This window comes from Lolium rigidum, chromosome 1 (assembly GCF_022539505.1).
Source record: "Lolium rigidum isolate FL_2022 chromosome 1, APGP_CSIRO_Lrig_0.1, whole genome shotgun sequence".
In the NCBI taxonomy this organism is placed as follows: Eukaryota; Viridiplantae; Streptophyta; class Magnoliopsida; order Poales; family Poaceae; genus Lolium; species Lolium rigidum.
In genome coordinates this window covers 230,636,864-230,661,990 of record NC_061508.1, presented here as the reverse complement: position 1 = coordinate 230,661,990, position 25,127 = coordinate 230,636,864, and the positions used below count along the sequence as shown (strand labels likewise).

Sequence of the window (25,127 nt, the reverse complement as noted above, 5' to 3'; positions counted from 1 at the left end):
ATGAACAGACAAAACACAAACTACAAACTTGAAACACATAATACATAAATAAGAATAGTCTGGGTGGTTATCAAAACATTTAAAACGTAGATGATCTTCTGAAGTATTTTTTTGCTTCATAAAGTACACATCAGCGTGAAAGCCAACTAAAACTATTTTTCTCTCGTCTATTTTGATAACAATTAACAATGCTTCTTTTTATAATACTTGCAAGTAAATTTATCTCTCTCTCTCTCTCAACTACATGTTGTTATTATGATTCATCTTCCACTGCTTGGAACTACTCTTTGGGTTTTTCTGATATTTTCTGCCATGAATCAATTACTCGTAAGATTACGATACATACTTTTCTTTCCTGACCATGCTTACTTATCTGCTAACAATTGTACCTCTATTTCCTTTGCCATCTAAAACACACTTCTTCTCTTCATCAACATAGAGTCGTATCTGCAATAGATATAAAAAAAGTCGGTTAATCTAACGCAATCAACAACAAATTAGGCTTTACACACGGATGGGTGTCTGGTGTTTTAATAATCTAATATTAATTGATGCACGTCTAATTTTAAGTCATATGGTATTATTCATATTGTGTTACCGGAATTTGTAGATAAGTGAAATATATAATTAATATTTTGAGTACGGAAGGAGTCACAGACGCATTATTACTACTTTTTTTTTTGACAATTTGTTTTTGTAGAGAAGATAATCGACATGAACTCTGTAGCCGGAGATGTACAACCTGCCTTCCATGTTATAATTTAATTGGTGTGCTCAACTTCACATGTGTCTAATCTTAAAGAATCCACACATGAGTTATTATTCACAAATACCAAAACTGCATGTGGCATATACATGCTTTGTACGTATCATCATATATGCAGTCGGCATGTGGTTAAAGTAATGGTATCATGTATGTGGGCACTTCGTAAATCGTAAACAAAGGAAGGATAGATGAATCAAGAAATTACAAATCTGGAAACTATATGCTGTGAAGTACATATTACCATGACCTTGCTCTGACGCGAGAAGCAGGAACCAAGTATTCTTGCCTGGTGTGCATGGATTTTTTTTATAATTTTGAACAGAACATGAGAACCGGAAAACACAGAGAATTGATGATGCATGATAAGCTTACTTGATGATTTTTGATGTCGTGGCTAGATGATCAGTAAGGCATCGACTGTGACGAAGTTGCAAGAGTATATGCATGTGCACTCCAGAACGGATTTCAGAGATAACTCATTAGAATTAGGCAATTGGATAACCTGGTCAGTACATTGAGCTAGCGATGGACGGGATCACGGGAACGTTTCCTTGGCCCTGACTACGATCCACTCCATGAGAAGTACGAACGCGATTTCATGCTGGCTGCTGATCTGCTGCTCAGAGAAAGCTTAAATCTTCCTATCCCCGGCCGATCTTAGCGCAGATGATTTGTAGATGTGCGGATCATCAACATAAGGAAGTTCTGCCGCCACACCTTGCATGCTGTGTACATGCCGAGGCATCATCAGCCTAGCAAATATATAGGTAGCTAGCATGATACGGGTACCATAGAAAATAAATCGGTACCATAGAAAATAAATCAAGCTGCTTTCCGATCTAATTCTCCCTGCCAGCTGCAGCTTTCTCTCCTTTTGAATCTTTAATTGCGTTGCCTTGATCAGTCATGTGCTCTAGCCTCCGGACTCTTGATCGTCTCCTCAACCGTATTTCCCACGCAGTGGCATGTACTCAGATACGTCCCATGGCAGTCGAACGCCCTAAAGAAGTGGTGGCCAGGGAGGAACTCCGGCTGGATGGAAACCGCGTCCTCCATGTCACGTCGTACCAGGCTCAATCTCCATGCTCTTCTCGTCCGTTGAGACCTCTTCCTGGACGTCTCCTCAGCCCCACGCTCGGCGCCAACCTACGCCCTCGGATCTCCATCCTTGTCCACCACCCAGGTCGGTTCCCGGCGTCACTCTCGGCCGGCCGCCGCCGGCACGTCGCCGCAAACCTCCGACATAAAATATATTTCTCGAAATAGCTCAATCCTTTTTTGCTAAGACCCGCATAAAAATATGCTGCTGACGTGAGTAAAGCTAAAGCAACAGTAGTATTTATATCATTCGTGGGTGCTGCTAATTCCCCATCGGGTAGCTCTATAATTTTCCAAGGTAAAAGAGCACCCGACCAATTCGAAACAAAAATAAAAAGGAACATAGTTCCAATAAATGGAACCCAGGGACCATATTCTTCTCCAATCTGATGTCCACCGCCCAGGTCGGTTTCCGGCGTCACTCTTGGCCGCCGCCGGCACGTCGCCGCAAACCTCCGACATAAATCTTAGACCAAACATCATACCTGATCCTCAAAGCAAGGAACTTCTCCAACAAACATCGCCTAATGAATATGGCCTTAGGACGTTGATTTCTTGGCTGCTTCAGCCGGCTGCAACAAAGAAGGCGTAGGAGATTCACTATTTTGGAGCCACCAGGAGGAAGTGTGATCTCTTTTTTTTTCATCGGGATTCTAGACGCCAATGAGTTTAGGGTTTGAGACGTAGGTTTTTAGGTTCGTGGCATTGGTGGGTAAATAATGACATATTATTATCGTAAAGATCCATTGGCTGTGTGTTTTTACTCCGTAAAATTAAATAAAATAAACGGTCAGATGTCTCTAGTTATTGTGGGATTTTCTAGCATAATTCCCTTTTTCTGGTTAGCCCTTAATGCATTTTTAATATATAATAAAATAATAGATTACCTCGGAGAGCGAGTGAGCGCAGCGAGTGAGTGCTGCGAGGCGAGGCCCCCTCCTCCGCCCGTCGCCGCGGCGATGGCGTACCCCCTCCCGGACAAGCATGGCCTCGCCATCCCCTTCCCCAACCCCTTCCCCGGCGTCGTCGGCAAGTCCGTGCGGCCGTGAAGACCGTTGGCGTGGCGGCCGCGGTTCCGACTCCAAGGACACCCCGCGCTCGTACAGGGAGGTGCTGGCCGACGGCGCGGAGGATGTGCACGCCGGCGTGCAGGTGTCCTCTCGACGCCGCCCTGAGGTAAGATCTGTGGTGAGGCGCGAGGAGGCGAGCACCGCCATCGACGACCTGGACGATTCCGACGATCTGCTCGACGAGGAAGAAGAAGCTGCCCCGTGGGAGGAGCCCACACACGTCACCCGCAAGCGCGCCAGGGGCCGCCGCGGGGGCAAGAAGGTTGCGGCGAGGACGGCGCGGCCCGTGCGCGACGTCGGCGCCTACGCGGAGTTTGACGGACTCTGCCTGCTCTGCACGCAGCCGGGCCACCGCGCCAACGGCCGCTTGACGGGGCCGGTCCGCCTCCGCTGCGGCGAGGTCGGCCACATGGCGAGGGAGTGTTCGCTCCCGCGCCCGCCACGGCCTGCGTCGCCGCCTGGCGGTGTGGAACCTGCGAGGAAGAGGATGAACGACGGGCGGTTCCGCCAGGAGGGTGTCGGCGCCAGTGGGTTCCGTGCGCATGCGCCGGAGCCACACCAGGCAGCCATGGTGCAGCGGGCGCAGCGCCGCGAGGTGGCGCCGTTGCGTGCGGACGGCGACAGGAGGCTGGCGCCACGTCACGCTCAGGCTCCGCTCCGATCCGGTGATGGGGCGCGCCGCGGTGTGGCCTCCCATGCTGCCGCTGCGGGGCCTTGCCGTGTTGCTGCACCGCCGAGGCCTGCCCAAGGAGTCGCCTTGGCGCGCCGCGACACACAGGGTGCTGGTGCTGCGCGCGTGATCGCTCCCATGCCGGTCCATGGCGGTGCGCCTCCGGCCAACGAGCGGGCCATGGCGCCCGTGCTGCCGGCGGCCCGTCGTGTCGCGGATGTTGCGCGTCCACGCAGGGGTGCGGATGAACAGGTGGCTCCCCTGGGTCTGCGCACGCCGGCGGTGGGCGGTGAGTTGGCGCGGCGCCCTGCGCGCGCCGTCTGCGTGCTCCCGCGCACGCCTGAGATGGATGAGGCCGAGGAGGCGCTATCCAGAGCCCTCCTGGCGGTGATCGTCGGGGTTCGCCGGACTGTGACGACGGAAGAGGTGGCGTCGGTGCTCGAGGACGTGCATGGGCTCGTGCCTGGCGCCTTCTCTGTGCATTGTCACCGCCCCGAGGACTTCCTGCTGTTCTTCGCCGTGCAGGAGGATCGTGATCGTGTGCTCGCGGATGGTGTGCTCGCCTCCCCGTTTTTCCGGCTGCTCCTTCGACATTGGTCACGGCGCACTCACGCGGCTTCGGGAGGCCTGTGTGTCCACACCGAAGTTGAGATCGAGGGGATTCCGGCCAACGCTTGGAGCCTGGCAACGGCGGAGGCGGTTCTCTCTCCGTCGGCGTGGGTGGAGCGCCTCCATCCTCTGACCAGAAGCCGCGCGGACATGGGCGTCATGCGGCTCACGGCCTGGTGTCTCGACCCGGCTGCGATTCCGCGCGAGGTTGACATGCACGTCGTCGAGCCCGACGAGCCACCCTCTCTGGCGGACATGGCGGCGCCGGCGCAAGCGGTCGTCCCTCCCCACATCAGCACGCTCGCCTACCCCCTCCTCATCCACGTCACTCGTACTGTCGACTTCCGGCGTCCTACGCCGGACGGCGCGGCGGCGACGATGGAAGAACGGCGGGCTGGCCAACACGTAGGCAGTACCAATACACCAGGGGTGTGCCTGATGTGCTACCTGGGGGCGGCGGCGGCGGCTCTGCTCCGTCGTCAGGCCAGGCCGGCGGTAGCGGGGCGGGGACCACCAGGGTGTTGGCATCTGGCGCTGTCCTTGGCACCCTTGACCCATCCACGTCGCGCCAGGGCGGTAAAAGCAAAAGGAGAAAACGTGGAGGCAGGAAGGTCCGTGCTCTGCGGGAGAAGGCTGCGGCCGCTGTCCTTAGCACCGACAAAGTTGCTGTGGGTGGGGCTGCTGATAGCGCCCTCACCTTGGTTGCCACCTGCTGCGAGCCGTTGGACACGCAGGATCCGGTCCACTCCGACACCCTGCCAGTGGTCGTGGAGGAAGCCAACGAAGCGGGCGCGTCAGTCCGTGCTGCGGAAGGTGCGGTGCAGTTGGGCGCTGAGCTGCGGGTGGGCTCGGTCGTGGTCATCTCTGCGGCGTCAGCAGCTGGTCAAAAGGAGCTCGCCCCCGCCCAGGCTCATGCGGCGCCCGTGCCTGGCAGTTCTTTGATGGAGACGACGACAACGCCTACGTCGCTCGCCCCCATGTTGGGCTCGCCCAGCCTTGGCCCAGGCCCAACTGCGGGGTCTTCGTCCCTGGCGCTGGCCACGTTGACTTCCAGCCAGTTGGTCCAGGTCCAGGTTGGATCTGCGGCAGTCACTGTGGGCTGCATGGGCCAGTCCCAGGAGGGCGATCTTCTGCCGGCTGAGGACGCGCGGGAACCTCCTTCGATGGGGGATTCAAATTCGACCCCTTGATTGACATTACCGCTGCTCCAAGAGTTGCGATAGGTCTGACTGTCGCCGGCAATACTACCCCGGTTGGCCTCCACGACGCGGATACCCCTGTGTTGCAGTTGGCTACGGTTGTCGCGGCGGCGGCCCCCATGGAGGCGCGCCTCTCCAACGAGGATGGCTCCGATGATGATCAGGTGGATGAGGAGATTGTGGTTGATTCGCCCCCGACGCGTGTTGCACGCGACGCGGCCCCACCTGCTGCTACCCCGGCGGTATGCCGCTTCGCTTCGCCACCTTTGGTGTTCCAGAGAGCTCGACAGCCTCCCCCTCCGCGCCCTCTGCCGGCGGTGGCCAGGCCTCGGACCCTAGGGGAATTCCTCACTGCGGCGAAGTCACGCTCGGATGCCCTCCTGCAGACCCCGGCTGTTCGACGCAGACTCGTAGAGCTCAACTTCCAGCCTCGTCGGAGTTCGAGGATCGCTGGGCAACCGGGAGGTCTGAGTGCTGAGATGAAGGCCGTGCGCAACCTGATGCGCAAGCTTGGTCTTCTCCAGGGGGATGAGGCGCCGTCAGAGGCTGCCCTTGAGGCTTACCATAAGATGTATGAGCTTCCCCTTACTGACGACATGATTGAGGCGATTGCTGAGTTCTACGGGTGGTCGCTGACGACGATCAGAGGTTGCTCTCCACCACTGCTGGGGATGACGGGTGGTCGCCTTATTGAGGCCTGACCCCCGGTGGTGGTCCACGGGTGTTGCTGCGTTGTTCCAATGTTATACGAACCTAAAGTTTTCGTGGCCAATGTGCGAGGCCTCAATGATCGTGCACGGCGTACGGGTGTTAGGAGTGTAGTGAGCACTACGGGTGCATCCATTGTATGTCTCCAGGAGACAAAGCTATCTGTTGTAACTCAGGCTATCGTAATAGAAGCGCTTGGCGCAGAGTTTGGCAGCTTACTTCGCACTGCTCGCGGCTGACACTCGGGGGGGCATTATTGTGGCTTGGGTTAGCCGGGTGGTGCAGCTCGACAGCGCATACTATGGTGCTAACAGTGTTACGGCAAGGGTCTCCCCCGTGGGTGGTGGCGCTGACTGGTGGCTGACTTGTGTCTATGGACCTCAGGCTGAGGCTGACAAGGTCGCCTTCTTAGAGGAGCTCCGCGATGTGCGCAGAGGTCACCCTGGACCTTGGGCCCTCTGCGGGGATTTTAACTTGATATACCGGGATGAGGACAAGAACAATGGCAACCTCAACCGTAGGATGATGGGTAGATTCCGGCGCTTTCTGAATGATTGCGAGCTGAAGGAGATCTATCTTCATGGACGGCGGTACACTTGGTCGAACGAGCGGGAAACACCCACGCTGGTGCGGCTGGATCGGGTGTTTGTGTCGGTTGCCTGGGAGGAGTTGCATAGTAGCTGCATGTTGCGCTGTTTGGCAACGGTGGTGGCCGACCACTGCCCACTCCTCCTGGATTGCACCACCAAATCGGCTGGACGGAAGAGGTTCCAGTTCGAACGCTTCTGGCTAAAGTTGGAAGGTTTTGAGGACGCTGTGCGAAGCGCCTGGGATGTTGTGGAGGGTGACCCCGACCCCTTCCGGCGGCTCACCGCAAAGCTGAAGCGCACGACGCGCAGCTTGCTGAGCTGGAGTGACAAAAAGGTTGGAAGTGTTAAACTGCAGCTGATGATAGCGCGGCAGGTCGTCTTTAGGCTGGATGTGGCCATGGAATCTAGACAACTTTCGCCGGACGAGCGCCGACTCAGGGCGCACCTCAAACACGCTTACCTGGGCCTGGCGTCGCTTGAACGCACTATGGCAAGGCAACGAGCCAAAATCGCGTGGCTGAAGGAGGGGGACGCCAACACAGCCTTCTTCCATCAACACGCGGCATACCGTCGCCAGAAGAACGTGATCCATAGTCTGCAGGTGGGAGGTGCGGTCATTTCTGACCAGGCGGCCATGGCTGAAGCTGCTTTCACACACTTTGAGGGCCTGCTTGGCACCTCGGTGAATAGACAGCATTCGCTGGACTTGGACTTCCTGGATACCCACTCTCAGGACCTCGCAGAGCTGGAGGCGGTGTTCACGGAGGATGAGATCTGGGAGGTGATTCGGCGACTGCCGGGGGGCAAGGCGCCGGGGCCCGATGGGTTTGAAGGAGATATGCCCTAGAGGCAATAATAAAAGTGGTTATTATTTATATCTCTATGTTTATGATAAATGTTTATATGTCATGCTATAATTGTATTAACCGAAACATTAGTACATGTGTGATATGTAGACAACAAGAAGTCCCTAGTATGCCTCTTAAACTAGCTTGTTGATTAATGGATGATTAGTTTCATAATCATGAACATTGGATGTTATTAATAACAAGGTTATATCATTATATGAATGATGTAATGGACACACCCAATTAAGCGTAGCATAAGATCTCGTCATTAAGTTATTTGCTATAAGCTTTCGATACATAGTTACCTAGTCCTTATGACCATGAGATCATATAAATCACTTATACCGGAAAGGTACTTTGATTACACCAAACACCACTGCGTAAATGGGTGGCTATAAAGGTGGGATTAAGTATCCGGAAAGTATGAGTTGAGACATATGGATCAACGAGTGGGATTTGTCCATCCCGATGACGGATAGATATACTTTGGGCCCTCTCGGTGGAATGTCGTCTAATGTCTTGCAAGCATATGAATGAGTTCATAAGAGACCACATACCACGGTACGAGTAAAGAGTACTTGTCAGGAGACGAGGTTGAACAAGGTATAGAATGATACCGAAGATCAAACCTCGGACAAGTAAAATATCGCGAGACAAAAGGAATTTGGTAATATATGGGAATGGTTCATTCGATCACTAAAGTCATCGTTGAATATGTGGGAGCCATTATGGATCTCCGGATCCCGCTATTGGTTATTGGTCGGAGTGAGTACTCAACCATGTCCGCATAGTTCGCGAACCGTAGGGTGACACACTTAAAGTTGGATGTTGAAATGGTAGAACTTGAATATGGAATGGAGTTGGAATATTTGTTCGGAGTCCCGGATGTGATCCCGGACATCACGAGGAGTTCCGGAATGGTCCGGAGAATAAGATTCATATATAGGATGTCATTTTATGTGAATAAAATGACGCGGAAGGTTCTATGGAAGGTTCTAGAAGGTTCTAGAAAAGTCCGGAAGAAACCACCAAGGAAGGTGGAGTCCACAAGGGACTCCACCTCCATGGCCGGCCAACCCTAGTGGGGGAGGAGTCCCAAGTGGACTCCCCCTTGGGGGCCGGCCACCCCCACATGGGAGGTGGGAATCCCACCTTTGGGTGGGAGTCCTAGTTGGGCTAGGATTGCCCCCTCCTATGGAAGGTTTTGGTTCGGGTCTTATTCGAAGACTTGGACACCACCTCTTGGGGTTCCACCTATATAATGAGGGGCCAAGGGGAGGGGGCCGGCCACCCAAGAACCACCAAGGTGGCCGCACCCCATAGTGGCCGGCGCCTCCCTCTCCCCAAACCCTAGCCGCCCGCTCCTCCACATCCCGCATAGCTTAGCGAAGCTCCGCCGAACTTCTACACCGCCACCGACACCACGCCGTCGTGCTGTCGGATTCAAGAGGAGCTACTACTTCCGCTGCCCGCTGGAACGGGGAGGTGGACGTCGTCTTCATCAACAACCGAACGTGTGACCGAGTACGGAGGTGCTGCCCGTTCGTGGCGCCGGAACCGATCGTGATCAAGATCTTCTACGCGCTTTTGCAAGCGGCAAGTGAACGTCTACCGCAGCAACAAGAGCCTCATCTTGTAGGCTTTGGAATCTCTTCAAGGGTGAGACTCGATACCCCCTCGTTGCTACCGTCTTCTAGATTGCATCTTGGCTTGGATTGCGTGTTTGCGGTAGGAAAATTTTTGTTTTCTATGCTACGTTATCCTACGGTGGTATCAGAGCCGTGTCTATGCATAGATGGTTGCACGAGTAGAACACAATGGTTTTGTGGGCGTTGATGCTCTTGTTGTCTTTAGTTGAGTACTTTGCATCTTTATGGCATAGTGGGATGAAGCGGCTCGGACTAACTTTACATGACCGCGTTCATGAGACTTGTTCCTCGTTCGACATGCAACTTGTATTGCATAAGAGGCTTTGCGGGTGTCTGTCTCTCCTACTATAGTAAAGATTCAATTTACTCTTCTATTGACAACATTAGTATCAACGTTGTGGTTCATGTTCGTAGGTAGATTAGATCTATATCGAAAACCCTAAACCACGTAAAATATGCAAACCAAATTAGAGAGCGTCTAACTTGTTTTTGCAGGGTTTGGTGATGTGATATGGCCATAATGTGATGATGAATATGTATGAGATGATCATTATTGTATTGTGGCAACCGGCGGGAGCCTTATGGTTGTCTTTAAATTTCATGTTGAGTAGTATTTCAAAGAAGTTGTAATAGTTGCTACATGGAGGACAATCATGAAGACGGCGCCATTGACCTTGACGCTACGCCGACAATGATGGAGATCATGCCCGAAGATGATGGAGATCATGTCCGTGCTTTGGAGATGAAGATCAAAGGCGCAAAGACAAAAGGGCCATATCATATCACATATGAACTGCATGTGATGTTAATCCTTTTATGCATCTTATTTTGCTTAGATCGCGACGGTAGCATTATAAGATGATCCCTCACTAAAATCTCAAGATAATAAAGTGTTCATCCTTAGTAGCACCGTTGCCAAGACTTGTCGTTTCGAAGCATCTCGTGATGATCGGGTGTGATAGAATCAACAAGTGCATACAACGGGTGCAAGCCAGTTTTGCACATGCGGATACTAAGGTGGCCTTGACGAGCCTAGCATGTACAGACATGGTCTCGGAACACGTGATACCGAAAGGTAGAGCATGAATCATATGATTGATATGATGAACACTTTGAGTGTTCGCCATTGAAATTACACCTTGTCTCGTGATGATCGGACTATGGTGTGGTGGATTTGGTTCGTGTGATCACTAAGACAATGCGAGGGATATTGTTTTGAGTGGGAGTTCACCTAGATTTTTAATTATATTGAATTAAAATTTGAACTCAATTTGTCATAAACTTAGTCTAAACTATTGCAAATATATGTTGTAGAGATGGCGTCCCCAATCAATTTTAACCAGTTCCTAGAGAAAGAAAAGCTTAAGAGCAACGGTAGCAACTTCACCGATCGGTTCCGTCATGTGAGGATCTTCCTCTCGGCGGAAATCTGCAATATGTGCTTGATGCACCGCTAGGTGACCCTCCCGCAGAAACCGAAACCGATGAAGTAAAAGCTGTTTACGAGACTCGGAAAACTCGGTACTCTCAAGTTCGGTGTGCCATCCCGTGCGGTCCGGAATCCGATCTTCAAAAACGTTTTGAGCACCACGATCCTCATGAGTTGATGAAAGAATTGAAGACTATTTTCGAGACTCATGCGGCCGTGGAATGCTATGAAGCATCGAAACATTTCTTCAGCTGTATGATGGAAGAAGGCAGCTCCATTAGTGAGCACATGCTCGCCATGACCGGGCATGCGAAGAAACTCAGTGACTTGGGAATAGTGATTCCTAACAGATCGGGGATTAATCGTGTCCTTCAATCACCGCCACCAAGTTACAAGAACTTTGTGATGAACTACAATATGCGGAACATGAACAAGGAGTTACCCGAACTCTTTGGCATGCTAAAAGCTGCTGAGATTGAGATCAAGAAAGAGCACCAAGTGTTGATGGTCAACAAGACCACTAGTTTCAAGAAACAGGGCAAGTCTAAGGGAAAATTCAAGAAGGGTGGCAAGAAAGCTGCCACGCCTCCTATGAAACCTAAGAACGGCCCTAAGCCTGATGCTGAGTGCTATTACTCGCAAGGAGAAGGGACACCGGAAGCGTAATTGCTCCAAGTATCCGGCTGATCCGAAGAGCGGCCTTGTCAAGAAGAAGAAAGAAGGTATATCTCGATATACATGTTATAGATGTTTATCTCACTGGTTCTCGTTCTAGTACCTGGGTATTTGATACTGGTTCGGTTGCTCATATCCGTAACTCGAAACAGGAACTAAAGAATAAACGAAGACTACCGAAAGATGAAGTGACAATGCGCGTTGGAAATGGATCCAAAGTCGATGTGATCGCTGTCGGCACACTTCCTCTACATCTACCTTCGGGATTAGTTTTAAGCCTAAATAATTGTTATTTTGTACCCGCGTTGAGCATGAACATTATATCCGGATCTTGTTTAATGCAAGACGGTTATTCATTCAAGTCCGAGAATAATGGTTGTTCTATTTTTATGAATAATATCTTTTATGGTCGAGCACCACAAAAGAATGGCTTATTTCTGTTAGATCTCGATAGTAGTGATACGCATATACATAACATTGATGCTAAGCGAATTAAATTGAATGATAATTCTACTTATATGTGGCACTCGTCGTCTTGGTCATATTGGAGTGAAGCGCATGAAGAAACTCCATACTAATGGATTACTTGAATCACTTGACTTTGAGTCACTTGATAGATGCGAAGCATGTCTAATGGGAAAAATGACTAAGACTCCATTTTCTCGGTATGATGGAGCGAGCTACCGACTTATTGGAAATCATACATACCGATGTGTGCGGACCAATGAGTGTAGCATCGCGCGGTGGTTATCGTTATGTTCTAACCTTCACAGATGATCCGAGTAGATATGGGTATATCTATTTCATGAAACATAAATCCGAAACTTTTGAGAAGTTTAAGGAATTCCAAAGTGAAGTAGAAAATCAACGTAACAAGAAGATTAAATTTCTACGATCTGATCGCGGAGGTGAATATCTGAGTTATGAGTTTGGCATGCATTTAAAGAAATGCGGAATACTTTCACAATTGACACCGCCGGGAACACCACAACGAAACGGTGTGTCCGAACGTCGTAATCGAACTCTCTTAGATATGGTTCGTTCTATGATGTCTCTTACCGATTTGCCGTTATCATTTTGGAGTTATGCATTAGAGACAGCCGCATTCACTTTAAATAGAGCACCATCAAAATCCGTAGAAACGACACCGTATGAATTATGGTTTAATAAGAAACCTAAGTCTGTCGTTCCTTAAAGTTTGGGGTTGCGAAGCCTATGTAAAAAGGTTACAACCGGACAAGCTAGAACCCAAAGCGGAGAAATGCATCTTCATAGGATACCCTAAGGAAACTATAGGGTACACTTTCTATCACGAGATCCGAAGGCAAAATCTTTGTTGCTAAGAACGGAACCTTTCTTGAGAAAGAATTTCTCACTAAAGAAGTGACTGGAAGAAAAGTAGAACTCGATGAGATTAATGAATCTATACTCGTTGATCGAGTAGCGCAAGCATCGGAAGATGTACCTGTACCGCCTACACCGGCAACGAGAGGAAGCTAATGATAATGATCATGAAACTTCGAACGAGGAAACTACCGAACCTCGCAGATCGACAAGGGAACGTGCCACTCCCGATTGGTATGATCCTTGTCTAAATGTCATGATTGTGGATAACAATGATGAGGACCCCGCGACGTATGAAGAAGCGATGATGAGCCCGGATTCCAACAAATGGCAAGAAGCCATGAAATCCGAAATGGGATCCATGTATGATAACAAAGTATGGACTTTGGTAGACTTACCCGATAGCCGAAAGGCCGTCGAGAATAAATGGATCTTCAAGAGAAAAACAGATGCCGATGGTAATATTACTCGTCTATAAAGCTCGACTTGTCGCAAAGGGTTTCCGACAAATTCAAGGAATTGACTACGATGAGACTTTCTCACCCGTAGCGAAGCTAAAATCCGTGAGGATTTTGTTAGCAATAGCTGCATTTTTCGATTATGAGATTTGGCGGATGGATGTCAAAACGGCGTTCCTTAATGGAGACATTGAGGAAGAGTTGTATATGGTACAACCCAAAGGTTTTGTTGATCCTAAAAATGCCGACAAAGTATGCAAACTTCAGCGTTCAATCTATGGACTCGAAGCAAGCATCGAGAAGTTGGAACCGACGCTTTGATAAGGTGATCAAAGACTTCGGGTTTATACGAGTGTCATGGAGAGGCCTCGTATTTACAAGAAAGTGAGTGGGAGCTCGTAGCATTCCCGATATTATATGTAGATGACATATTATTGATCAGGAATGATATAGAACTATTAAGCAATGTAAAAGGTTATTTGAATAACAGTTTTTCAATGAAAGACCTTGGTGAAGCATCGTATATATTAGGCATCAAGATTTATAGAGATAGATCAAGACGCCTAATAGGGCTATCACAGAGTACATACCTGGACAAGATTCTAAAGAAGTTTAGAATGGACGAAAGTAAGAAAGGGTTTTTACCTATGTTACCAGTCAAGGTCTTGAGTAAGACTCAAGGACCGGCTACTGCAGAAGAAAGAGAAAGGATGAATCAAATCCCCTATGCTTCGGCAGTAGGCTCTATTATGTATGCCATGCTATGTACAAGACCGGATATAGCGCATGCGGTTAGTTTGACTAGCAGATATCAAAGTGATCCAGGAATGGAACACGGGACAGCGGTCAAGAATATCCTGAAGTACTTGAAAAGAACTAAGGATATGTTTCTTTGTTATGGAGGTGACCAAGAGCTCGTTGTAACAAGTTACACCGATGCAAGTTGGAACACCGATCCCGATGACTCTAAGTCACAATCGGGTACGTGTTTATATTGAATGGTGCTGCGAGTAGGCTGGGCAAGCTCGAAGCAGGTGCACGGTGGCGAAGTCTTCAACGAGAATCGAGTACATAGCGGCTTCGGAGGCTTCATCGAAGCGGTATGGATGAAGAGGTTCATTATAGAGCTCGGTGTGGTTCCTAGTGCATTGGACCCATTAATCATTTACTCGTGATAACATGGGTGCCATCGCCAATGCACAAGAGCCAAGGTCACACAAGAGGCTGAAGCATATCAAGCTGCGTTACCACTCGATTCGCGAGTACATCGAAGATGGAGAAGTAAAGATTTGCAAAGTACACACCGATCCGAATGTAGCAGATCCGTTGACTAAAGCTCTCCCTAGGGTAAAGCATGACCAACACCGAATGCCATGGGTGTTAGGTATATTACAATATAATCTAGATTATTGACTCTAGTGCAAGTGGGAGACTCGAAGGAGATATGCCCTAGAGGCAATAATAAAAGTGGTTATTATTTATATCTCTATGTTTATGATAAATGTTTATATGTCATGCTATAATTGTATTAACCGAAACATTAGTACATGTGTGATATGTAGACAACAAGAAGTCCCTAGTATGCCTCTTAAACTAGCTTGTTGATTAATGGATGATTAGTTTCATAATCATGAACATTGGATGTTATTAATAACAAGGTTATATCATTATATGAATGATGTAATGGACACACCCAATTAAGCGTAGCATAAGATCTCGTCATTAAGTTATTTGCTATAAGCTTTCGATACATAGTTACCTAGTCCTTATGACCATGAGATCATATAAATCACTTATACCGGAAAGGTACTTTGATTACACCAAACACCACTGCGTAAATGGGTGGCTATAAAGGTGGGATTAAGTATCCGGAAAGTATGAGTTGAGACATATGGATCAACAGTGGGATTTGTCCATCCCGATGACGGATAGATATACTTTGGGCCCTCTCGGTGGAATGTCGTCTAATGTCTTGCAAGCATATGAATGAGTTCATAAGAGACCACATACCACGGTACGAGTAAAGAGTACTTGTCAGGAGACGAGGTTGAACAAGGTATAGAATGATACCGAAGATCAAACCTCGGACAAGTAAAATATCGCGAGACAAAAGGAATTTGGTAATATATGGGAATGGTTCATTCGATCACTAAAGTCATCGTTGAATATGTGGGAGCCATTATGGATCTCCGGATCCCGCTATTGGTTATTGGTCGGAGTGAGTACTCAACCATGTCCGCATAGTTCGCGAACCGTAGGGTGACACACTTAAAGTTGGATGTTGAAATGGTAGAACTTGAATATGGAATGGAGTTGGAATATTTGTTCGGAGTCCCGGATGTGATCCCGGACATCACGAGGAGTTCCGGAATGGTCCGGAGAATAAGATTCATATATAGGATGTCATTTTATGTGAATAAAATGACGCGGAAGGTTCTATGGAAGGTTCTAGAAGGTTCTAGAAAAGTCCGGAAGAAACCACCAAGGAAGGTGGAGTCCACAAGGGACTCCACCTCCATGGCCGGCCAACCCTAGTGGGGGAGGAGTCCCAAGTGGACTCCCCTTAGGGGGCCGGCCACCCCCACATGGGAGGTGGGAATCCCACCTTTGGGTGGGAGTCCTAGTTGGGCTAGGATTGCCCCCTCCTATGGAAGGTTTTGGTTCGGGTCTTATTCGAAGACTTGGACACCACCTCTTGGGGTTCCACCTATATAATGAGGGGCCAAGGGGAGGGGGCCGGCCACCCAAGAACCACCAAGGTGGCCGCACCCCATAGTGGCCGGCGCCTCCCTCTCCCCAAACCCTAGCCGCCCGCTCCTCCACATCCCGCATAGCTTAGCGAAGCTCCACCGAACTTCTACACCGCCACCGACACCACGCCGTCGTGCTGTCGGATTCAAGAGGAGCTACTACTTCCGCTGCCCGCTGGAACGGGGAGGTGGACGTCGTCTTCATCAACAACCGAACGTGTGACCGAGTACGGAGGTGCTGCCCGTTCGTGGCGCCGGAACCGATCGTGATCAAGATCTTCTACGCGCTTTTGCAAGCGGCAAGTGAACGTCTACCGCAGCAACAAGAGCCTCATCTTGTAGGCTTTGGAATCTCTTCAAGGGTGAGACTCGATACCCCTCGTTGCTACCGTCTTCTAGATTGCATCTTGGCTTGGATTGCGTGTTTGCGGTAGGAAAATTTTTGTTTTCTATGCTACGTTATCCTACAGGGTTCACGGCTGAATTCCTTCAGAAATGCTGGGGAGTGGTTAAGGGTGACTTCATGGCAGCCTTCGACAAGTTGTTCACGTTGTGCAAGCGCGGGTTCCAAGGTCTCAACCAGGCCTTGCTGACCCTGCTGCCTAAGCGCCCGGATGCGGCTGCGCTCGGCGACTACCGCCCAATCAGCCTGATCCATATCTTTGCCAAGCTGGTTGCGAAGGCGCTCGCCACTCGTCTAGCCCCTAGGATGGAGTCGCTGGTGGATCGTAACCAATGCGCGTTCATTCGCAAGCGCTGTATCCACGACAACTTCATGTTGGTCCAGCAGACAGCTAGATTTCTACATCGGGAGAAGGAGCCGCGGGTGATGCTCAAGTTGGACATTGCCTGCGCCTTTGACTCCGTTTCTTGGGCTTTCCTTTTGGAAATCCTTCGCAAGTTAGGGTTTGGACCTAAGTTCCGCGAACTAGTGTCCATCCTCCTATCCACTGCGAGTACCAGGGTGATGCTCAATGGCGAGCCAGGCCCCCCGATTTGGCATCGTAGGGGCCTGAGACAGGGAGACCCCTTGTCGCCAGCGCTGTTTGTACTCATGATGAACACCCTCAACAGGTTGTTGGCTAAGGCAATCGAGTTCGGGGTGCTGAGGCGCTTAGCACGGCGGGACTTAGCGACGTCTGTATCGCTCTATGCGGATGATGTTGTGATTTTCTGCCATGCGGATGAGACGGATCTACGCGTTGTTCGTGGGATCCTGGAGCTCTTCGGCCATGCTTCGGGGCTGCGCACCAACTTTGCCAAGTGCTCGGTTTCCCCCATCGCATGCTCTGAGGATGAGGCCGCGGGCGCTGCTGCACTCATGGAGTGCCAGCTAGCGCCGTTTCCGGTGAGATACCTTGGCATCCCGCTGTCTATTGGGAGGTTGACGGTTGCAGCATTCCAGCCTCTCATAGACCGTCTAGCCGACAAGCTACCTACCTGGAGGGCATCGATGATGCCTCGGGCAGGACGCCTGGCGCTAATCCGTTCGGTTCTCGCAGCGATACCGTTGCACCAGCTGATGGTGCTGAGTCTGGATAAGAAAGCACTCAAGCAGGTCAACAAAATCTTGCGAGGATTCCTTTGGGCTGGCAGGGCAGACGCCAATGGCGGACATTGCCACGTCAACTGGGAAAGGGTGTGTAGGCCGTTGCGGCTTGGGGGGCTGGGAATCCCCGATCTCGCACGCACGGCTATCAGCCTCAGGGTGCGCTGGATCTGGAGGAAGCACGCTGACCCCCTGCGACCTTGGCGCGGGTTGGACATGCATTTCTCGAAGATGGAGCTGGATGTCTTTGCGGCTTCTACCTACATGGTAGTCGGCAACGGGCAATCCGCCCTCTTCTGGGAGGACAGATGGCTGGACGGCAGGTCCATCAAGGAGATGGCGCCGGAGGTATACGCTTTGGTTCCAAAGCGCCGGCGAAAGGCGCGCACGGTCCGTGAAGCGCTGGTTGACCGTACCTGGATCCCCGATATTGTAGGTGCACCGAGCGCCCTGGCTATGTGGCAGTACGTCCAGCTGTGGGGTAGGCTCAGGGGCATTCAACTATCGGGGGACCCGGACAGGATGGTTTGGCGGTGGACGACGGATGGACAGTATACAGCTGGATCCTGTTATGACACCCTTTTCCAGGGGGCTATCATCTCAGGGTCCTGGAAGCTCAACTGGAAATCCTGGGCGCCACCTAGGGTGAAGTTCTTCATCTGGTTAGCCTGCCTCGACAGGTGCTGGACGGGTGAGAGACTGGCACGGCGGGGGCTGCCGCATGCGCCAAGATGCCCGTTATGTGACCAGTCTGCCGAAACCATGAGACACCTCCTCACTGGATGTTCCTTCTCTAGGACGGTGTGGTTTGAGGTCCTGTCGTGGATCCGATCCACCTCAGGCCCGCCCATGGCTGAGGGTGACTTCGCGGAGTGGTGGTCGCTGGTGGTGCGGACCGCCCCTCGCCAGCTGCGCAAGGGCACTTCGTCGATTATCATGCTCACAGCATGGTGGATTTGGAAACACCGGAACGCTGCGGTCTTCGACAACACGCGGCCTTCGGTGGCATCCTTGTTCAACGACATCATTGCCGACGCGCGGCTTTGGGCGGACGCGGGAGCCCGGGGTGTGCGCTAGTTACTCCCCTAGTTTAGGCTTTTCCTTTTTCTTGGGTCGAGTTGTACGGCGTGGTGTGTCCGTTCCTCGGGCTTGTACATAAACTCTTCTTTATCTATCAATGCATCGAAACGCAAGGCTTTTGCGTTTTCGCGAAGAAAAATAGATTACCTCAGATTTGGCATAGACCAATTACTTGATTATAAGAGGAACGACAGACAAGCCATCATGTTAGCCAAAGCACCTGACAAACCTGCAAGACAATGTTGCGAACTTCTGGTGATGACTGAAGATATAGTGCATATGGAAAAACATCTCTGAACATGCCCATCCACTATACTTTGATCATTACAAAAGAAAAGGGAACATTTCTACATTTTTATTCTGCTCTATGACTGTCTGCTAGATTGGCTGATTCCGATTACCCCATCTATCTCCTTTTGTGAATTGTGACTTACATGCTACTCATTTCATGTATATACATGACGTTCAGGCAGTCATGATTTCTCGGTGTTTTCTTCTACTTCTTCTGAAATGGTTTTTGCCTACGAGTAGCGTCGTCGGAGCTTGGATCTGCACGATATCGACCAAAATCTTGTGGAGAGACTACGGCTTCGAGAAGAGCGGCCACCGCTATTAGGAAGTGTGGGCAGAGGCCGCGGAGCATTGAGGCAAGAGGGCCCTGGGGAAGTAGTCGGCAAGACAGGAGCTCAAGCAACAAGAATAGAGAGTACCGCAAGCAAACTAGCACCACACAGACGAGTCTCCTTAGCCGTAAGCTCAGACATCACCTCTAAGATAGGAATATGACCCCAAGTGTAGAAATGTATTGGAGATTGCACAGCACCAATAGGGCCGGCTGCTCATATATATATAGGCGGACACATGTACAATTAGGTACAACCCTGAGAAAACACGGGGACCTATACCTAAACAATATGTTACTCAACACCCCTCGCAGTCGAAGGGTCGGCACCGACACATAGACTGGAGCGAAACTCTGGAAAAGTCGTGGGCGACAATCCCTTCGTCATTATATCGGCAAATTGTTGAGACGTCGGTACGTGAAGAACTCGAACGCGGCCGAGGGCAACTTGCTCACGAACAAAGTGAATGTCCAACTCAATGTGCTTGGTACGCCGATGATGAACGGGGTTGGCGGAGAGGTAGACGGCCGACACGTTATCGCAGAAGACCACCGTAGCCTTGTCAACATGACAAGAGAGCTCGGACAGAAGCTGGCGAAGCCACGTGCACTCGGCCACCGTGTTGGCCACGGCGCGGTACTCGGCCTCAGCACTGGAGCGAGACACGGTGGGCTGCCTCTTGGAGGACCAAGAAACGAGCGACGAGCCGAGGTAGACGCAGTAGCCGCTGGTGGAGCGCCGCGTGTCCGGGCATCGCGCCCAGTCCGCGTCCGAGTAGGCGACGAGGTCGGTGGATGCCGAGGAGGAAGCATGCAGCGACAAGCCGTAGCCCATGGTACCACAGATGTAGCGTAGAATCCGCTTCACCGCGGCCCAATGAGCATCCCTAGGAGCATGCATGTGCAAGCACACCTGCTGCACAGCGTACTGGAGCTCCGGGCGCGTCAACGTCAAGTACTGGAGAGCACCGACGATAGAGCGGTAGAACGGCGCGTCGGACGCCAGTGTCCCATCACTGGCGGAGAGCTTGGCCTTCGTGTCGACAGGAGTAGGCGCAGGGTTGCAATTAAGCATCCCGGCACGCTCGAGAAGCTCGTGAGCGTACTTCCGCTGATGAAGGAAGAACCCGTCCGTGCACCGGACAACCTCGATGCCGAGGAAGTAGTGGAGCGGGCCAAGGTCCTTCAAAGCAAACTCAGCGCGAAGACTGTCGGTGAGCTGTCGAAAAAGACCAGCGGTGGAGGCCGTCATGATGATGTCGTCGACGTAGAGCAGCAGGTATGCCATGTCGTTTCCGGTCCGGTAGACGAACAGCGACGCATCAGAGCGCGTGGAGCGGAAGCCAAGCTGATGAAGGAAGTCGGCGATGCACTAGTACCAGGCGCGGGGCGCCTGCTTCAGTCCATACAGGGACCGAGAGAGCAAGCACACGTCATCGGGGCGCTCGGTGTCGACGAAGCCGATGGGCTGCTGACAGTACATCTGCTCCTACAAATGGCCATGAAGGAAGGCGTTGGAGACGTCCATTTGATGCACCGGCCACGCGCGAGAGGCGGCGAGGTGCAACACTGTGCGGATCGTGCCCGGTTTGACGACCGGGGAAAACGTATCCGTGAAGTCGACGCCAGCGCGTTGCCGAAAGCCGCGCACGACCCAGCGCGCCTTGTAGCGCTCGAGAGTCCCGTCGGAGCCGAGCTTGTGCTTGAAGACCCATTTGCCGGTGATGACGTTGGCGCGAGGGGGCCGGGGAACCAGCTCCCAGATCCTATTGCACTGCAGCGCGTCGTACTCCTCCTGCATGGCGGCGCGCCAATGCGGGTCGCGCAAGGCGGCGCGAGCCGAGGTGGGCACCGGCGAAGGAGCGGTCGCTAGGCCGGTCGCGGAACCGGTTCGGCCGGGCGGCAGGCTGGGTGGTCCGGCCGGGGGGCCAGTCGGACCGGGCGGCAGGCCGGGCAGAGAACCGGGCGGCGCGCTGGGCAGCGGGCCGGGTTGGCCGGCCGGGGGGGCGGTCTGACCGGGCGGCCGGCCGGGCGGCAGACCGGGCGGTAGGCCGGGCGCAGAACCGGGCGGCGCGCCGGGTTGGCCGGCCGGGCAACCGGCCTGACCGGTCGCTGGGCCGGGTCGGCGGCTCGGAGGAGCTTCGCCGTCGTGCGGCAGGATGCTGTTGCCGCTGGCCCAGAAGGAAGACGCGGCGGACCGAAGCGCCGCGCAGACGTACTGGTCGGCGGGGTAGCGTGTAGACGGCCGCCGCACGCCCGCACGTGCGCGGGTGAGCATGGGCCCAGGGACCGCAGCGACGGGCGGCGAGGCGGGCGGCGAGACGGGCGACGAGGCGGCCGGTGAGGCGGCCGATGAGGAGGCGGCCGAGGGAGACGCCGTGGGCGACGGGGGCGCTGGGGGTGCCTCAGGCGTCGCGGGCGACTGGTGCGCCGCGGGCGACTGGGGCACCGCGGGCGACGGAGACGCCGAGGGACCAGGCGGGGCCGGCGCAGAGGGAGCCACCGCAGTCAGTCGTCGGCGCGCGGCCGCTGGAGGACCGGCGGGCGCCGGGGGCGTCGTCGGAGGTGTCGCCGAGAGTCCCTACTGAAACGGAAAAACCAACTCGTCAAAGTACACGTGCCGGGAAGTGAGGACACGATGGGAGACCGGGTCGTAACAGCGGTAGCCCTTGGGGTTGGCGGGGTAGCCGAGAAACACACAAGGGAGAGAGCGTGGCGCAAGCTTATGCGCGGCGGTGGCAACAGTGTTAGGATAACACCGGCAGCCGAAGATGCGAAGGTCATCATAGGCGGGCGGCGCACCGTAGAGGAGGTGATGAGGCGTGTAGGACCAACGCACACGACACGGGCAGATGTTGACGAGGAGAGTCGCCGTGGCAAGGGCATCCGGCCAAAATCGCGGGGGCATGGAGGCGTGGAATAGAAGGGTGCGGACGCAGTCGTTGAGGGTACGAAGCATCCGTTCGGCATGGCCGTTCTGTGAAGAAGTGTATGGACACGTGAGGCGGAAGACGGCGCCGTGGGTGGCGAGAAGTGAGCGAATGGTGATGTTGTCGAACTCCTTGCCGTTGTCGGTTTGTAAGGCGTGGATGGGGCGACCGAACTGAGTGGAGACGAAGGCGAAGAAAGCGGTGAGGGTGGCGGCAACATCTGATTTACGGCGAAGGGGAAAAGTCCAGACAAAATGTGAGTAATCATCAAGAATCACAAGATAATAATTATAACCAGAATTACTCGGAACCGGCGAGGTCCAAACTTCACTCTGAATAAGTTGAAACGGAAAAGACGTGACTGTGGAGGAGGAGCTAAATGGAAGGCGAACATGTTTGCCTAGACGACATGCTTCACAAGAGTGGGCATCCGTTTTATTACAAGTAAAGGAGAAGCCTTGCATTATTTGACGCAGAGTGGCGGAGCTAGGATGGCCAAGACGGGCGTGCCAAAGGTCGACACCGGCGGAGAGGGCGAGTGGGCGGCCGGTGGTGGTGGAGGCCGCGCCAACGGGGTAGAGATCGTCGGGGCTGTCACATCGGTGGAGGAGCATCCGGGTACGACCATCCTTGACAGAGAAACCAAAAGCGTCAAATTCCACAGTCACAGGGTTATCACGACAGAAATACTTAACGGAAACAAGATTTTTAATCAAGTCAGGAGAAACAAGAACGTTATGGAGAGAGAGAGGAGTGGAAGTGGAAGAAAAATAGACAGAACCAGTGTGAGTAATGGGAAGAGCATGACCATTGCCAACGATGATGCGAGAGGAAGTGGAAGCGGGTGTAGAAAATGAGAGGTTACCGGGGTGCGCAGCCATATGTGCGGAAGCGGAGGTGTCCATGAACCAGTCGCCACCGCCACCATACGCCCCAGCGGAGGGGGCGCTCTGGAGGGCGGTCAGGAGCGCGGGATCCCACGAGGTCGCGCCCGGGGGGGTGGCGTAGGCCGGGGCGGGCTGGGGCGCCGCGTAGAACGCCTGGTGGGTGGCTGGACGCGGCCCCATGATGCCCGGGTAGGGGGCGCGCGGCACGGGCATGGAGTGGGCGTGAACAACCCCGGTCCACGGGTTGTGACCGGCAGTCCATGGCGGAGGGGCGGTGTACTGCGGGGGACGAGGCGCGGGGGCGGTGGCGTTGGCGCCACTGTTGCCACCGTCGTTGCCACCGCCACGATGACGACGGCCGCGGCGGCTACCGCCAGAGGGAGCCGGTTGCCCGGTCCAGGGGCCGGTCTAGCCGGCCTGGGCGCCGGCGTGGCCAGTCCACGGTCCGGTCTGGCAGGCCTGGTGACCGGACTGGCCGGTCCACGGTCCGGTCTGACCGGGCGGCTGGCCGGCGGCGGGGAAACCGGGCGGCGGACCCATGGGACGAGGCGCAGGGGTGTGGGGCGCGGGAGTCTGGGCACCGCGGGAGAAGCCAGCGACGAAGGCGGTGTGGGCCGCCCGAGCCCGGAGATGCTTGAGGCGGTGCTCCTCGAGGCGCAGGTAGGCCACGGCCTGCTCGAAGGTGGGCGTGGTGAGGATCGTGAGGTTGGAGGCGGCGTTGCTGAGATCCTCTCCGAGACCCGCCGACAGGGTGGAGAGCATGATCTTGTCATCGATCGGGAACTCCAAGTCACGGAGCTCGTCGGAGAGGCTCTTCGGCTTGAGGGCGTACTCGTCGAGAGAGAGGTCGTTCCGGTGGGTGCCGAAGAACTCTGGCTGGAGGAAGGTGACCCGCTGGATTTTGTTGTCGGTGAAGAGACCGGTGATCTTAGCCCAGACCGTGTGGGCGAAGTCGCCGTCGCGGACGACGGTGCGGAAGATGTCATTGGAGACGGTCTGGTAGAACCAGCGGATGATGGTGGCATCGATCCCGAGCCACTCGGGGTCGTGCGGCATGGCGAGGAGGTCGATGGTGCCGTCGACGTGATCGAGGAGATCATACTCGCGGAAGAGCAGCCCGAAGTAGGTCTTCCACGGGAAGAAGTTGGCAGCGGTGGTGGAGAGCTTCACCGGCACGCGCTCGGCGATGGGGATGTCGCGGATGACGGCGACAGAGGGGCCGGCGAAGGGGTTGCTGCTGCCGGAGCGGGAAGAGTTGAAGGGGTCGTAGCCGGAGGAGGGGAACCCGGCCATGGCGGAAGCGGTGGTGGTGGTGGTAGGCAGAAGCGGCTAGGGCTAGGGTTGGGGTGAAGGCCGGCGGCGCCTGCTTGTGATGGTAAAGCACACGTCCGTTGGGAACCCCAAGAGGAAGGTATGATGAGTACAGCAGCGAGTTTTCCCTCAGTAAGAAACCAAGGTTATCGAACCAGTAGGAGATGAAGATCACGTGAAGGTTGTTGGTGAAGGAGTGTAGTGCGGCGCAACACCAGAGATTCCGGTGCCAACGTGGAACCTACACAACACAATCAAACTACTTTGCCCCAACTTAACAGTGAGGTTGTCAATCTCACCGGCTTGCTGAAAACAAAGGATTAAACGTATGGTGTGGAAAATGATGTTTGCTTGCGAGAAAACAAAAGAGAACAATGATTGCGGTAGGTTGTATTTCAGATGTAAAAGAATGGACCGGGGTCCACAGTTCACTAGTGGTGTCTCTCCAATAAGATAAATAACATGTTGGGTAAACAAATTACAGTTGGGCAATTGACAAATAGAGAGGGAATAACAATGCAACATATCATGATGACTACTATGAGATTTACTTAGGGCATTACGACAAAGAACATAGACCGCCATCCAGCATGCATCTATGCCTAAAAAGTCCACCTTCGGGTTAGGATCCGCACCCCTTCCAGTATTAAGTTGCAAGCAACAGACAATTGCATTAAGTACTGTGCGTAATGTAAACAATACAAATATCCTTAGACAAAGCATTGATGTTTTATCCCTAGTGGCAACAGCACATCCACAACCTTAGGGGTTGCTGTCACTCCCCCAGATTCAATGGAGACATGAACACACTATCTAGCATAAATACCCCCTCTTGAAGTTACAAGTATCAACTTGGCCAGAGCCTCTACTAGCAACGGAGAGCAT

At 53.0% G+C, this 25,127-nt stretch overlaps 1 pseudogene; it reads right to left on the bottom strand.

Moving 5' to 3' along the window:
* The window catches only part of LOC124655790, a 43,745-nt pseudogene that overhangs the window by 11,249 nt on the left and 7,369 nt on the right, over positions 1-25,127 (bottom strand).